Raw genomic sequence first — 16,453 nt, 5'->3', positions numbered from 1 at the left:
CGAGGTATTTCCAATTCAGACTTCACCCTATTTTCACAAAGAAGTCTTCCCCTCAGACCTACTGAATTGTCTCCATTTCTAGGGAAACAGTGTGGCTCAATGGAAAGAGCCCGGGCTTGGGAGTCAGAGGTCATGAGTTTGAATCCCAGCTCCACTGCTTGCCAGCTGTGTGACTTTGGGCAAGTCACTTAACTTCTCTGTGCCTCAGTTACCTCATCTGTAAAATGGGGATTACAACTGTGAGCCCCCGTGGGATGACCAGATCACCTTGTATCCTCCCAGCACTTAGAACTGTGCTTTGCACATAGTAAGCGCTTAACAAATACCACCATTGTTATTATTATTAAGTGGATGCATCCATTGATGGGCTTTTGTATCGTCTATACTGTTGAGTCGTCTCTGACCCATAGCGACATCACGGTCACATCTACCGCAGAACACCCCACCTCCATCTGCAATCCTTCGGGTAGTGTATCCACAGTTTCCTTGGTAAAAATATGGAAGAGTTTACCACTGCATCCTTCCTCGCAGTAGACTTGAGTGTCCGCCATAGACTCTCCCCCTACCGCTGCTGCCCAGACAGGGGAGTTTCAACTTGTAACAGATTGCCTTCCACTCGCTAGAACTGCCCAGCTAGGAATGAAATGGATAGGCCTCTGCTTGACTCTCCCTCCCATAGTCGAGACTGGTAGAGTACTGGAAACTCTCCAGGTGCAACTCTGAGAGGATAATGGACTTTTAGTAGTGTAGTTACCTGGAGGAACCTCAAATCTAGCTGCCCTTACTGACTGAAAATGACACACTAGCAGTAAGATTTTATACCCATGGGGATCTTGGGCTGAAAATACCAAATGTGAGCAGTATTTCCTCCAACACTGGTGCATGGAAGGAGCAAAAATGATCCTTTCCTGACCTGTTGTGTTTCCTAGTAGCTGGGTCGGGCCTGTTTCTTTTTAGTGGCCCCACAAGGCATGAGAAGCAGCATGGTTTTAGTGGCAAGAGCGTGGGCTTGAGAGTCAGAGGTCGTGGGTTCTAATTCCAGCTCTGCCACTTATCAGCTGTGTGACTTTGGGTAAGTCACTAAATAATAATGATAATAATAACGATGGTCTTTGTTAAGAGCTTACTATTTGCCAAGCACTGTTCTACTTCTCTGGCCTCAGTTACCTCATCTGTAAAATGGAGATTAAGATTGTGAGCCCCACGTGGGACAACCTGATTACCTTGTATCTACCCCAGTGCTTAGAACAGTACTTGGCACATAGTAAGCACTTACCAAATACCATCATTATTATTATTATCATTAACCCCAAATGTTGCTCCAGGGAAGGAAGGATATTCTATGCCCCATGCCCCACTTCCTTCAGGCAGTAAATATATCCCAGTGGGCACACCATAATCAGGGCTGGAGAAGTCTCTGGGATGACAAGATCCACCCTTGCCTCTCCATCCAAACAACTACCACGTTATTACAATCACTCATCAGATCCCAACTGGATTACTGCATCAGCATTCTTTCTGATCTCCCAACCTCCTGTCTCTCCTCACTTCAGTCTATACTTCACTCTGCTGCCCGGATTATCTTTCTACAGAAATGTTCTGGGCATGTCACCCCCGCTCCTCAAAAATCTCCAGTGGTTGTCTATCAACCTATATCTCAAGCAAAAACTCCTCGCAATGGGCTTCAAAGCTCTCCATCACCTTGCCCCTTCTTCCCTCAGCCCCCTTCTCTCTTTCTACCACCCAGCCCACACACTCCGCTTCTCGGTTGCTAACGTCCTCATTCTGCCTTATTCTTGCCTGTCCTGCCGTCGACCCCTGGCGCACTTCCTATCTCTGGCCCAGAATGCCCTCCCCCCCTCAAATCTGCCAAACTAGCACACTTCCCTCCTTCAAAGCCCTACTGAAAGCTCACCTCCTCCAGGAGGCCTACCCAGACTAAGTCCTCCTTTTCCTCTGCTCACCTTCCCCTCCCCATCACCCCAACTCCCTCCATCTGCTCTACCTCGCCTATAAATATAATACAGAGTTATATTTATAATTCTATTCATTTTATTAATGATGTGTATATATTTATAATTCTATTTATTTATATTGAGGCTATTGATGCCTGTTTACTTGTTTTGATGTCTGTCTCCCCCGATCTGGACTGTGAGCTCATTGTGGGCAGCGATTGTCTCTATTTGTTGCTCAATTGCACTTTCCAAGTGCTTAGTACAGTGCTCTGCACACAGTAAAAGCTCAATAAATATGATTGAATGAATGAATGACAGTAGGCCACACAGAGCTGGGAATGGAAGTAGCATTATATCTATACAACACTACAATGATGACTCCACCTCTTCACCTATCAATCACTTCCATCATCATTAAATGAGGATCTAGTGTCAGGCAATCATATTTACTGAGAACTTATTGTGTGCACAGCACAATACTAAGCCTTGAGAAAATACAGTATAACAATATAATAAACACATTCCATGCCCACGACGAGCTTAGAGTCTAGAGGGGGAGACGGACTTTAATATAAATAATTAAATTGCAGTATGCTCAGGGCCTAGTAGCAGGTACGTGTTATATATGGGAAGCAGCGTGGCTCAGTGGAAAGAGCCCAAGCTTGGGAGTCAGAGGTCATGGGTTCGAATTCCGGCTCTGCCACTTGTCAGCTGTGTGACTATGGGCAAGTCACTTAACTTCTCTGGGCCTAAGTTCCCTCATCTGTAAAATGGGGATTAACTGTGAGCCTCACGTGGGACAACTTGATTACCCTATATCTACCACAGCACTTAGAACAGTGCTCTGCACATAGTAAGCGCTTAACAAATACTAGCATTATTATATGGATGCTGAGTACCACCTGGCTGCAGAATGTATTGTGCACCTAATGAGTGCAGGGTACTGAAATGGGTTCCGTATGGGGCCAGAGGATGGAGAAGCAGCATGGCGAGGTGAATAGAGCATGGGCCTGGGAGTCAGAAGGTCATGGGTTCTAATCCCAGATCTGCCACTTGTCTGATGTGTGACTTTGGGCACGTCACTTTACTTCTCTGTGCCTTAGTTTCCTCACCTGTAAAAGGTGGATTTAAACTGTGAGCCCCAAGTGGGACAGGGACTGTGTCTAATCCAATTTGGTTGTATCCACTCCAGTGCTTAGTTCAGTTCCTGGTACATAGTAAGGACTTACCAAATACCTTAATTATTATTATTAGGCACTTGGGACCGTGCAATGGCTGTGAAAGAATATTCCCTGCCTCCTAGGAGCTAACAATCTAATAGGAAAGGCAATATGCACGTACTGGCAATTATCCAAAATGAAGAAAGAGTCAGAGAAAACATGAAAAAAGGAGTGAGCAATTAAGTAAAGGAATAAATAAATCTATAGCTAGGGCATGAGTGCTAAGGTGGCAGATGGGGTCGTGTGAACAGGAAAGTTGGGGATAATTCAGGCAAGCAAAGACACAATGCAGTGTGCATTACTTCAGTCCTGAAAGGACCACTGCAGTCCTGGACCTCTTTGCTTGAAATCCTCTTTTGCCATTTGACGTTGTGTGGCTTAGTTGTCAACCCTCTGTGATGACCATCCAAGGGAAAGCAACATTGCCAAGTTATGCTTTGTTTGCCAGGCCTCATTTAATCTCCACTCATTTGCTTGTTTAAATTTGAGGAAGCAAATACAGTATTCCCTGATTTATTATTAGTTTCTATTGCACTATTACAGTTCCTGTTAATTAACAGTTTACCAGCCAAAGACTCTCTAATACGACAAAAATAAAAGCAGGAGAGTTTAGTGATTCAAGATGGCATTGAGCTGTGGTGCAGAATGAGAGAGGGTAGATTTCTGCAGTAGGAAATTTTGGAAGCCCCTTTTTGCAGGAAAATACCTAATGAGTTTCCATTTTTGAACAATAATAATCAAGAGTGATTAACAGCCTGCAGTATGTTAAACTGGGCTAGACATAAGCTACGCAAAAGCACAGCAATGGTCTCTATAGTTTCCCTGGATGGAAAAGAAACTAAACTCCTTTGGTGACCCTGGTTCCCTCAGCTTCATTTGCCCCCAACTTCACTCATTCATTCATTCGATCATATTTATTGAGCGCTTACTGTGCTCAAAACACTGTACTAAGCTCTTGGGAGAGTACACTACAACAACAAACAGACACAGTCCCTGCTCATAACAAGCTCTCAGAGCTAAAAGCACTTTGGGGGAAATGGATTTGCTTCTATGCCCACCAGAGCCACAAAGGATTTGTGGATACAGGCCAGCAGGAAAAAGCCAGGCTTTTTCTATAGCTAAACAGAGCAGTGTGAAATCTGGGCACTATCCATATGAGCAAGGAATGTGTCTGTTTATTGTTGTAGTGTACTCTCCCAAGCGTTTAGTACAGTGCTCTGCCATTGTGGGCTTGACTGTTGGCCTGGGACTAGCTGGAACAACTGGATAATTGTGAGAGTGAAGCCCGCACCCTTCAATAATTCCCTCTAATAATAATAATAATGTTGGTATTTGTTAAGCGCTTACTATGTGCCGAGCACTGTTCTAAGCGCTGGGGTAGACAGAGGGGAATCAGGTTGTCCCACATGGGGCTCACAGTCTTAATCCCCATTTTACAGATGAGGGAACTGAGGCACAGAGAAGTTAAGTGACTTGCCCACAGTCACACAGCCGACAAGTGGCAGAGCTGGGATTCGAACTCATGAGCCCTGACTCCAAAGCCCATGCTCTTTCCACTGAGCCACGCTGCTTCTCATGGTGAGTTTGTGAGCCTTGTGAGGGATGGGGATTGTGTCTAATTCCAATATGCATATTCTCTCCCAGTGCGTAGTAATAATAATCATAATAATCGTGGTATTTGTTAGGCACTTACTATGTGTCAGGCACTGTTCTCAACCAATCAGGTTGGACACAGTCCCTGTCCCACATGGGACTCACAGTCTTAACCTCCATTTTACAGATGAGGTAACTGAGGCACAGAGAAGTATGCGACTTGCCCAAAGTCACAAAGCAGACAGGAGGCAGAGCAGAATTAGAACCCAGGTCCTTCTGACTCCCAGTAAAGTGCTAGTACCATGGTCTGCACACAGTAAGCACTTAAGAAATGCTATTTCTACTAGCCTTTCTACTCTGTGCCCATGAACTGACCCTCTTCTCTCCCCCCTTTCCCTCTCCTCCTCCCCTTCTCCCGTCCCACCCCCTCAGCATTGTACTCGTCTGCTCAACTGTATATATCTTCATCACCCTATTTATTCTATTTATTTGCCATTGTTTTTATGAGATGTTCTTCCCCTTGACTCTTTTTATTGCCATTGTTCTTGTCTGCCCGTCTCCCCCGATGAGACTGTAAGCCTGTCAAAGGGCAGGGACTGTCTCTATCTGTTGCCGACTTGTACATTCCAAGTGCTTAGTACAGTGCTCTGCACATAGTAAGCACTCAATAAATACTATTGAATGAATGAACTGAGCAAGCCAGAGTGAGTGGCTGGGGTAACTGTGGGTAGAACCTTACATTGGATTCATAGGCAGACCATCACTCTCTCCCCTTCAAAGCATTATTGAAGGCACACCTCCTCCAAGAGGTCTTTCCCGATTAAGCCCTCCTGTCCTCTTCTCCCACTCCCTTCCACATCACCCTGACTTACTCCCTTTATTCATCCCCCATCCCAGCCCCACAGCACTCATGTCCATATCTGTAATTTATTTATTTATATCGCTGTCTACCTCTCTAGACTTTTAGCTTGTTGTGGGCAGGGTACATGTCCATTCATTGTTATACTGCGTTCTTTGAGACACTTAGTACAGTGCTTTGCACACAGTGAGCACTCGATGGATGTGACTGAATGAATCTCGATGTTCTTGCTGAAACACTTTTATATGAAACACTGAGCCCCATTGCTCCGACCCCACCTGATAGCAGGATGCCAGGATGGTCTGCCAGTGGCCATCACTTCTCAGAAATGGAACTTTAGTTCCTCTGGGTCACAGATTACCTCACTGAGCTTGAGTGGATTTGAAGGTGGTTCAGGGTTCCCATTGATCATTCCTCTGAAGCAGGCTAAACTGCCGTGCACTGGGATGGATTGAGTGAAAGTGCTGTAGTAGTTCTAACCAGTTGTAAAACTGTTTTTTGCTTACATAGAACCTTGACTCCCTCAGCTTCAGGGTCATGTGCTCCAGCTGTTCTTGTCAATTGTTTCGGTTTCAACTGACCCCTTGGAGATCGGCACCCCGGGGACTCTCTTCCTTCCCATCTTGGGTCAAACAAGGACCAAATGAGTGTTTGGAAAATGAATTGACCAGGAGCTTTTGGATCCGCTCTGCTATGCACTGCAGGGAAATTCTGTGACCTGCTTCTCTAGGTGCTTCAACAAGGGGTTTGGCACCTGGATTTCCCTCTCTCCGTTGCCATTCCTCCCCTCCTCCCTAAGCTAAGGAATTGCAACCCAATTTCTCTTACAGATGCAAGGGGAAACACCTGAAAAAGTAGCATATTCATTCATTCAGTCATATTTATTGAGCGCTTATTGTATGCTTAGTATTAACTGTACTAAGTGCTTGGGAGAGTACAATACAACAATAAACAGACACATTCCCTACACGCAATGAGCTTACAGCATATCATTTGAGAAAGAGAATGGAGATTTTGTGTTTGCATGAATGAGGTGAATGGCAGGCCATTACTAACCCAAAATCTAAAAATGTGGCAAGGTTCTTATATAATCAATGGTATGTATTGAGCATGTACTCAGTGCAGAGCACTGTACTAAGCACTTGGGAGAGTACAACACAATAGATTGGAGAGACACATTCCCAGCCCACAGTAAGGTTTCAGTCTAGAGGAGGAGACAGACATTAATGCAAATAAATAATTTATAGATGTGTACATATGTGTTCTACAGTTATACTTTTCTTATACTACTCAAACTATATACAGTGTCTCCTTATTTGACTAGGAAATTTGTTCACTCTGCTTTCTTTGAGGTTAGGTGGCATCATCTAACCTCAAGTCATGGTATATGAGCTCAGCATACCTTTCTACTGCATACAACACTCTCATTCATTCAATCATATTTATTGAGCACTTACTGTGTGCAGAGCACTGTACTAAGCACTTGGGAAGTACAGTTTAGCAATGTCTTGCAAAATAGTCAGTTCGCACACAACCCCGGTCCAACATGGACTCACAGTCTAAGGGGAAGGGAAACTAGGTATTTAATCCCCATTTTCCAGATAAGGAACATGGGCCTGGGAGTTAAAGAAACCTGGGTTCTATTCCTGACTCTGCCACTTGCCTGCTATGCAACCTCAGGCAAGTCACTTAACTTCTCTGTGCCTCAGTGAGCTTATCTGTGAAATGGGGATTAAGATTGAAGGCCCCATGTAGGATATGGACTGTGTCCAACCAAATTAGTTTATATCTAAAATATATCTACCGCAGTGCTCAATATAGTGCCTGGCACATAGTAAGCCCTTAACAAATACCATTAAAAGAATTAAGGCAGAGGGAAGCTAAATGACCTGCCCAAGGTTACGTAACAGGCAAGTGGTAAAACTGGGATTAGAACTCAGGTGTTCTGATTCACTCTGTCCTCTTTCTACCAGAGCACACTGCTCATCAAAATATATTATACTATGTTACCTTAAGCTAATTTGATTGCATGGCTTTACTTAAAATCCATAGCATACCACCACCATAAGTGCTAGGAAAATGGAGAAACCAGAAGTGTACAAAAGGCTGTAGTGGCATATCTGAAGGAAATTATGATGGGAACTTGGAAGTTCCTGAACAACAGGACAAATAAAAGGTGAATTTTATGTGGAAGAAAGAATTAGGAGAAAAGGATAAGGAAGAGTAGTGTATAGGAAAATAATTTGCATTGTTAATGTGAAACAGTTTGACCACTGGTATATGGAACAGGATTGATAAATGGAGAGGAAACTAGATTAGATTTGTGTGATGGACTACGAAGAGTGACACATTGTAAGAAGCAAAGTTAATTAGACAAGTGATTGAGATGTAGTAATGCTTACAATATTGAACCCTAGGGAACTTCATCTGCTTGGATTACAGATACACATCAATACCCTGCATTAAAAAATCCTGAGTTATGTTGAGAACAAATGTATTTCTCCAAAATAGAGAAACCAAAGAGTGGACTAGTTGGAAAAGACATCACAACATTGGAGATTTGCAGAGAAGGAAGAGATGGCAGGTGAATTTGGTCCCAGTAATTGGAAAAACAGTAAGGGACACAATAGTAAGAAGCAGTATAACCTAGTGGGAAGAGCATGGGCCCAGAGTCACAGCACCTGGGTTCTAATCCAGATCCACCACTTTCCTGCTGTGTGACCTTGGGAGTCACTTAATTTCTCTTCGCCTCTGCTCTCCTGTTCTCCCTCCTGCTTAGGCTGTGAGCTCCATGAAGAACAGGAACTGTGTCCATCCTAATTAACTTGAACCTACCCCAGTGCAGAGAACAATGTGCAATATTGTTTGTGCTTAACAAATACCATAAAAATCAATGCAAGATAAAAAAAGAGCCAGTAGAGTAGTATATTTCAGAAATTCAGGAAAATTATAAATTCCAGTGACTAAGGCGCTCTCAAAATCATATTAAAATCCATTTCTGTGGTCCAAATGAAGCAGATTCTGAGAGGTGGCCAGCATACCATTATTCTTCAAAAAAATAGAATAGGAAGAAAAAAACTAATTTAACATTAATTCCCAAAGGGCAGGCTCAAAGATCAATGGGCAAAGTCGAAAAGTCTGTACCGAGAATGGAGAGGAAGAGAGAAGTGGGAGAGAACCAAAAGAGAAATACATAATATGAAGCAAAGCTTAGGGAATGATAAAAAAAAAGCCATCAAATTAACTCATACTGTCCCGAAAGAGCTTCGTGAGAGTTCAAATGACTTTTTGACAGAAAGATGAGATAAATAGATGCAGCCCAGATTTAGAGTAGCTTCTTGTTTAAGACAATATATCAGGTGCTCAGTAGATCACAGGGCATCAGGGAGAGAGTAAAAACCCAACTATCAACTCCAAACCTGCCCGATTGAAATCCTTCCATTTATTTAGTGAGAAATCTCGAGGCGTAGGAAGCTGAGCCCCAAAGATGGCACTGGCAGAGATTTGGCCCAACAATCCAAACCCTAGGATTGTATCTGAAAGAACAAATTGAGAAACCGAGTCACTGCCATCTAAATAATGTGTGATGTGAAAATATTTATTTTACCAATATCAATTTACTGATCTGTAGAGCTGGCACAGATAGATAAATAGATTAATAGCTTACACTTGATTATAAGGTCCTCAAGGGCAGGGTTTCACTTCCACCAACTTTATTGTAGTAATGTCTAAAGTGTTTAGCACAGTGCTCTGCACACAATAGGTGCTTCATAAATGCTTTGATTGATGGATTAAATAGCTCTACAGATGAACAGTGGGTTGATGGATAGATGATAGATAATGACAGATGGATAGTTGGAAACAGAGATGCATCCCTCTCTATCTTTAGCTATCTCTAGCTATCCTTCATTTTTTGAAGATACCAGCTAAGGATGTGGAGGACAGACCCCTGTGTGATGAGCAATCCCTTTCGCACCAGGTACAGATACAGTTTTCCCCTTGTTGAGCCACTGCCTTTGTTCCTCACTGGAGTCTGGCACCGTTTTCATTTCTCCCTCTTAATAGGGAGATCTTCCCGAACCCTCTGTTCTGAGCCAGATAAGCCATTTCCGGTTGCCACACCCCAGGCTGAGCTCATTTCTCCGCGGCTGCTGCTTCTGCACTGCCTCCAGCTCCGTCCAGCATTTGTAAATGTTATTCCTATGGAAGAAACCTCTTCGCCCCTTCCTAAGCGACACAAAGGTTCTTCTTAATATAGCATCCTCCCTCTCTTTCTTGACCTAACAGGACCCTATGACAAGTTTCAATTTATGCAGCGAGAGAGTGATTTTCTTTTTCTTGGGGGAGGACTAAATTTGAACAAGGAGAGAAAGGTCAATAAGGAAATTTCCCGCTATTCTTGGCCCTTTACGCAGCACTTACCTTCCAGCTATTGACTTTTACAGAGGGAAAATTACCAGGAACATGAATTTTGGACGATTTGGCAATGGCTAAAGGCCTGGGCTAAGTGAAATGTTTTATTTAGGAATTTCAAGAAAAAGATATTGACCAAGGGATGTTTTTGAGTATTTATGAATATAAGTAAATTGAACCTCTTATGTATTCCTCCCTTCATTTTTCTTTTCCTTTCACCCATATCTTCTGGCTGTTTAACATATCCAACAGACCTGAGGCTACATTTTTTTATCATGGGCCAAACTCTTCACCGCCAAGTGGGAGCCTAGAATATAGTCTTCCAACATCAAATATGCCATATGGAGAGCAGAAGGGGGGAGCAGAAGAACCTTTAAAAAATTCAAATGAAGCAAAACCTCAAAAGCTCTGGGCTGGATTCAAGTTCCTGGGAGACTCACAGACACGGCAGCTTGGTGTGCAACCCCTGGAATCGAGAGGCTGTTTCAGAGTGAGACTTCGCAAAGGTTGTGGCAACCAGAGACTGAATTCTCTAAAATGGATGCAGCTTGTAACAGTCACCAGTTGACTCCGCTCCTTTTCTCCATAAATCATGAGGAGTGGAAGAAGGTCAGCCCCTCTCGGAAGAGAGCACAGGGGAAGCCCAGAGCAAGTACCGTGAGACTTAAGAGGTGGTGACAATCACCATCTTCCAAGGCCAACCCCCTTATTCATTCAATAGTATTTGTTGAGCGCTTACTATGTGCAGAGCATTGTACTAAGCGCTTGAAAAGTACAAATCAGCAACAGATAGAGACAGTCCCCCTTAGCCAACACCTCAGTAAGGACCCACCTGTGCTTGTCAGTGCTGTTTCCTATCTGCTCTGTCCAGGAAATATTATTCCCACCTGAATAATAATAACAATAATAATAATTGTATTTGTTAAGTGCTTAGTATGTTTCAAGCATTATTCCAAGCGCTGGGATAATTACAAAGTAATGATGTTGTACACAGTCCATATCCCAAATGGGGCTCATGGTCTTAAACCCCATTTTACAGATGAGTTAATTGAGACACAGAGAAGTGAAGTGACTTTGCCCAAGATCACACAGCAGTTAAGTGGTGAAGCTGGGGTTAGCTATCCATTTTAGTGTTCTATCCATTAGGCCCATGCTGTATCCATTAGGCCTTGTTGTTCCTCGCTGCTTCCTTCCAGGCCTTTTGAAGAAATGTTTTCCAAGATTCCTGCAGTTTTAAAATAATAATAATAATGATGATGGTATTTGTTGAGCACTTACTATATGTGAAGCACTGTTCTAAGCATTGGAGGGGATACAAGGTGATCAGGTTGTCCCATGTGGGGCTCACAGCCTTAATCTTCATTTTACAGATGAGGTAACTGAGGCACAGAGCAGTTAAGCGACTTGCCTAAAGTCACACAGCTGACAAGTGGCAGAGCTGGGATTAGAACCTGTGACCTCTGACTTCCAAGCCTGTGCTTTTTCCACTGAGCCATGCTGCATCATCACCATCTTATGATATAAAGATTTTACTTCCTTGAACAAGTGTGTGTCAATCATGGTTTTTCTACCGAGCCAATGCTCTGCATTTGGTAGGATTTTCTGAATTCTAATCCTGCCTCTGCGACCTTATTCTCATCTGGCTTTGGAGCCAAGGATCCAAGGCAAACAGCTTTCTCTCTTCCCTTTACCTAAGAGATGTAAATTATTTTTCTAAAGTCAATTTTCTCTTGTGTATCAAATACATTCATAAACCACAGTTGGGATTGCAAACTCACTCCACAGGTAATTAGGTTCGATCAGTACAAGGTCAAAAAAACATATAAACGAATCCAAGCCCCCTGTGTCTCTGAACCTTTCTCTAAGCCAGATTACAGGGCTCAAAATCTTTCAAGGTGTCATATTGGCCCCTGGTCTTCGAGTGGGCTGCCTCTTGCCTTTGATTTTCCTCAGCTCCTCCACAGCATCTCACTTTCAGGGCCAAAGTCCTAGTTTCCTCCTCCCCCAAGTCACTCTGTGTTGTCCTCTTTAGCCCCTAATCAGCTCGTTGTGGGCCTGTAATATTATGTTGTACTCTCCGAAGTGCTTAGGACAATGCTCTGCACACAGTGAGCACTCAATTAGTACAATTGATTGATCAATTCATTGACCCAATTCCTGAACTGGCATTGGCTTGGCCCCAGCATGATCCTCAGATGCCCAGCTCATACCCCCAGGTGCTTGGCCCATTTTCCTATTTCAAATCCATTTTTAAACCCTGCAGCTGCTTGGAAGCTGGGAATATGTAAATGGACTTCCTGCTGCCATTCAACTTGCTATCCATCCTCTTAAGGGGCTGTTCCCTGGGACCTAGAGCTGTTTAAAAGCTCATTCAGCTCTTACAGTTCCCATATTCTGGAGATAGAATATTAGCTCCAAGGTAACAGCTGCACACAGCTGCACAGCAAAGGACACTTTTTACTAAGTGCTAGGAGTGTGACTCTCATATCTGGCTTCAGAAGGCAGTTTAGGTCATTATAATCAGCCTTAGTCGTGTCGGTAGGAGCATGCAAATTCTTTGAAAGCATTTTTTCATGCAGAAGTCTCCTTCTTTGGGTCAAGCCAAGGGCTAAGTGCCTTACTGGGGATTCATCATGCAGATGAAATGTACCAATTTTGATCCGGCCTACTTCTGAGCCTACCCTGTAAACTCTGATGTCAGCACACCTGCCTAATTAAAAGGATGTCACATGCCCTACTGCAAAGAGCATGGGCCTAGGCGTCAGAGGACCTGGCTTCTAAACCCAGATCTGCCACTTGCCTGTTGTGTGACCTTGGGCAACTCACTTAACTCCTCTGTGCCTCAGTTTCCACATCTGAAAACTGGGGTTCAATACCTGGTCTCCCTCTTACTTAGTCTGTGAGCCCCATGTGGGATAGGGACTGTGCCCTACCTGATTAACTTGCATCTACCCCAGTGTTTAGTACAGTGCTTGGCACAGAGTTCTGAATAAACACTACCATGATTGAGATCCAGAAGCAACACAGCCTAGTGGAAAGAGCACGGGGCTTGAAGTCAGAGGATTTACATTCTGATCCCTCTTTCTCTTGTCTGGTGGGTGACCTCAAGTGAGTCACTTAACTTCTCTGTCAGTGCCCTCGTTTGCAAAATGGAGATGTCTGCCACTCCCTCAGATTGTGACTCTCATGTGGGACAGGGATGGTGTTCAATCTGCTTAACTCAAATCTGCCTCAGTGTTTAGTGCGGTGTTTGGTGCATAGTAAGCATTTCACAAATGACACAGTTATTATTATTATTATTGCTATTATTATTAAGTCCACAAATTGAGGACTGACTGTGGACAGAGTACTGTTCTAAGCGCCTGGGGAGTACAATATAATAGAGATGGTATACACAACATCGCCTCTAGAAGATGATTCCCCTCACCCCACTTCAACACTGGGGAAGGGGTCTCAGGGTAGTTCCTAGGCCCCAGCCAGACTGGTATCAGAATCGGAGGGCAGCCTGCAGTGACTAGAACCATAGGCAATAGCTGTAAATATGGAGAGCTCTGTGACACAATCTCCCAGAAAAGTCCCCCATTTGTTTGGCCTCGGCCTAGTACGTTGGAATACGAACATCCTGAACTGCAAAAGCCGACATTCATTCATTCAATCATATTTATTGAGCACTTACTGTGTGCAGAGCACAATACATCAATAAAGAGAGACAGTCCCCACCCACAGCGGGTTTAGAGGCTAGAGGCCGATCTCACGAACATTAGCAGGCTAATCAGTGAGAGACACCGCTAGAGCCACCAAGATGCCTGAGGAATCCAGAAATGTTTTCCAGCCTGCGGTTCCTTTGCCCCAGGCAGACAGTGTCAATGACTTCCATGACAAGCCCCAAGCTCAGTTCAGAAGTTTGATCTGTTTCCAGATTTCACTGACAGGTGGCACGTGCCTGGACAGTGGTACGTAAATGTTTGGGCAAGAAATGTATGAGAGCCTCGTGGCAAAAATCCTGGTTTTTTAGTAAGGGAACAAGCACCAGCCACCAACAGGTTTCATTTTAATATTCCTCCAGTACAAAGGGGAATGTTGAGAGAGAATCCAGCCGACTCAACCCGGAGTCAACCAGGTGGGCCATGTGTAAATAAAGAAGACACAGTGCTCGTGGAAGTATGTCTTAAAGAAAATTTCATGTCTTGAGCCAGGTGAACACCCAAGCACAGCACTCAGCTTCTCTTTAACACCTTCCTTTGCCAGTAGACAAGAAACCATTCTTTGACCGAGTACTTTGCTAAGACTACCCTGGGCATAGAGACCATTTTATCTGGGAAACAGGACTTCAGCTTTGAAACATTTCTGGAAAAATATTTTGGAGAGATCATAATGTCACCATGTTTACTGGTGTAGACACCAAAAACATGACCCATTTAAGGGGGTGTCAAGGATTTCGTTGGGATTCTGAAAGGAATCAGGTAAGAACAGTGCATTGTATTTCAAAACCATGTTTGGCGAAGCTAGGAGAAATCATTGCATTTTGGTCTCTGAAGAAAGGAACTTTGAATTGCTCTTCTTTCTTTTCATTGTTCAAGATCTATTGATCCACATCCCCAGATGAACTGATATTTAGTTCTTGTTACCAAAATGAATGTCAGTGGAGTGCTCATGAGAATTATTATCACCATTTGGTAGGATCAGAAGCATGGAGAAACCAAGTCACTGGAGAAGAAGCTAAAGACAGAAATTCAGGCTCCCTGAATCAAGCCGCACTCTAACTGAAAGTCTGCCAGGAAACACGTCTACCAACTCTGTTGTACTACTGGAAGCTTAATACGGTGCTCTGCACAGAGTAACTGCTCAACAAATACCACTGATTGATTGATTGATTGATGATCTTGTTGGGCAGAGATCATGTTCACACTCACGCTCTCGTTTGCCAGAATCCCCCTTGCTAACCCTTAGCTCTGAGTTCCCAATGCCAGGAGGAACCCCTGGCTATTCCATCCCAGAAGATTTCCTAGGGCCCCTACCCACTATTAACCACTTAACAGATTAAAACAGCTGTAGATAAAAGAAAGGGCACTTTGCAGTTAAAGGAAGAAATAACATTTCCCAGTGATTATTCTTTTAGGAAAAGTTTTGGCACAGTGCTGCAACTTTAGCTGAACAAATTAACAAATGAATCTATTTGGGAGCCCAAGTGTACTTTCTTGTGTGCTCCTTATCAAATGCTCCCAAGGTGCTCAAGGGTGTGTAAGTGGAAATGGATGCCATTTTTAAACTTAGCAACAGAAATAGATAGCATGAGGATCAGAAGACACAGAACTACTCCCAGATCAGCAATTATTAAAGAAAAGCACATAGCATTAAATATTAAAATGAATAGTGTGCTAATCTTGGAATATGTTTCATTATCAGGATGTAGTAATGATAGATAATTAAGGGAAGAAACCCAAACAGCAAACTATAACTCCATCACTTTCTTTCCCACAGGCCTCATTTTAAACTTAAAACATAAATTTTATGCTTGTGAGTGTGTAACGGGAAAAGTTCAGTAATGGGGATAGTCTTGATTTAGTGGAAAATGATTTCCATTTCAGTTCAGGAGGATTCTGGGTAGAATCCTGCCAGCAATGGAGAGCAGGGAGATTCCTCAGTTGTTTTCACAGTCCTTTCCCCCGGATGGTGGTGGCATCTCTGAAGTCTTGGAGATTTTACTTTTCGTTTCCCCTGCCGCTCTCTCCCAGACAGGCTGAACTAATAAGTAAATGTGGAGGGGAGATGACCTGCTCCTTGCTCCTCAGTGCTGCTTTAATAATAATAATGTTGGTATTTGTTAAGCGCTTACTATGTGCCGAGCACTGTTCTAAGCGCTGGGGGAGATACAGGGTCATCAGGTTGTCCCACGTGAGGCTCACAGTTAATCCCCATTTTACAGATGAGGTAACTGAGGCTCAGAGAAGTGAAGTGCCTTGCCCACAGTCACACAGCTGACAAGTGGCAGAGCCGGGATTCAAACTCATGACCTCTGACTCCCGAGCACGTGCTCTTTCCACTGAGCCACACCCCATCACACACTACCTCCACCCCACTCTTGCCTCCCTTCTTCAACTTTTCTTCCTTTGAAGCCAACTGCATCTGCCTCTACCACCTGTACAGTTACTAGTTGCATTCATCTATCGCTGCCACCAGCCATCTTCTGAGTGATTTTGATGCTTTTTTCTTCTTCTCTCCCTCTCCTGCGATACATTATTCCTCAGAGACTTCAGAAAAAGTTAGTGGAAAGACCCCAGGCCTGGAAGGCAGGAGACCCAGCTTTTCATTCTGGCTCCAGCACCTGCTTGTCGTGTGACCTTGGGCAAGTCTCTCAACTGCTCTGTTCCTCAGTTCCTCATTTGTAACATGGGGATAAAGTGTCTGTTTTT

The 16,453-nt window shown here is 43.7% G+C and overlaps 1 protein-coding gene and 1 non-coding gene across 2 annotated transcripts in view; one reads left to right on the top strand and one right to left on the bottom strand.

The window, feature by feature from the left end:
• The window catches only part of NRG3 (neuregulin 3), a 946,219-nt gene that overhangs the window by 794,909 nt on the left and 134,857 nt on the right, over positions 1–16,453 (top strand). The gene's annotated exons all lie outside the window — the stretch shown is intronic.
• Positions 594–729, bottom strand: LOC114810362. The gene has a single exon (XR_003758063.1). It is a non-coding gene; the product is annotated as a small nucleolar RNA SNORA7 (small nucleolar RNA).

This window comes from Ornithorhynchus anatinus, chromosome 3 (assembly GCF_004115215.2).
Source record: "Ornithorhynchus anatinus isolate Pmale09 chromosome 3, mOrnAna1.pri.v4, whole genome shotgun sequence".
Classification (NCBI taxonomy): domain Eukaryota; kingdom Metazoa; phylum Chordata; class Mammalia; order Monotremata; family Ornithorhynchidae; genus Ornithorhynchus; species Ornithorhynchus anatinus.
The sequence above is the reverse complement of the archived record's forward strand: the minus strand, read 5'-3'. Positions and strand labels throughout refer to the sequence as shown.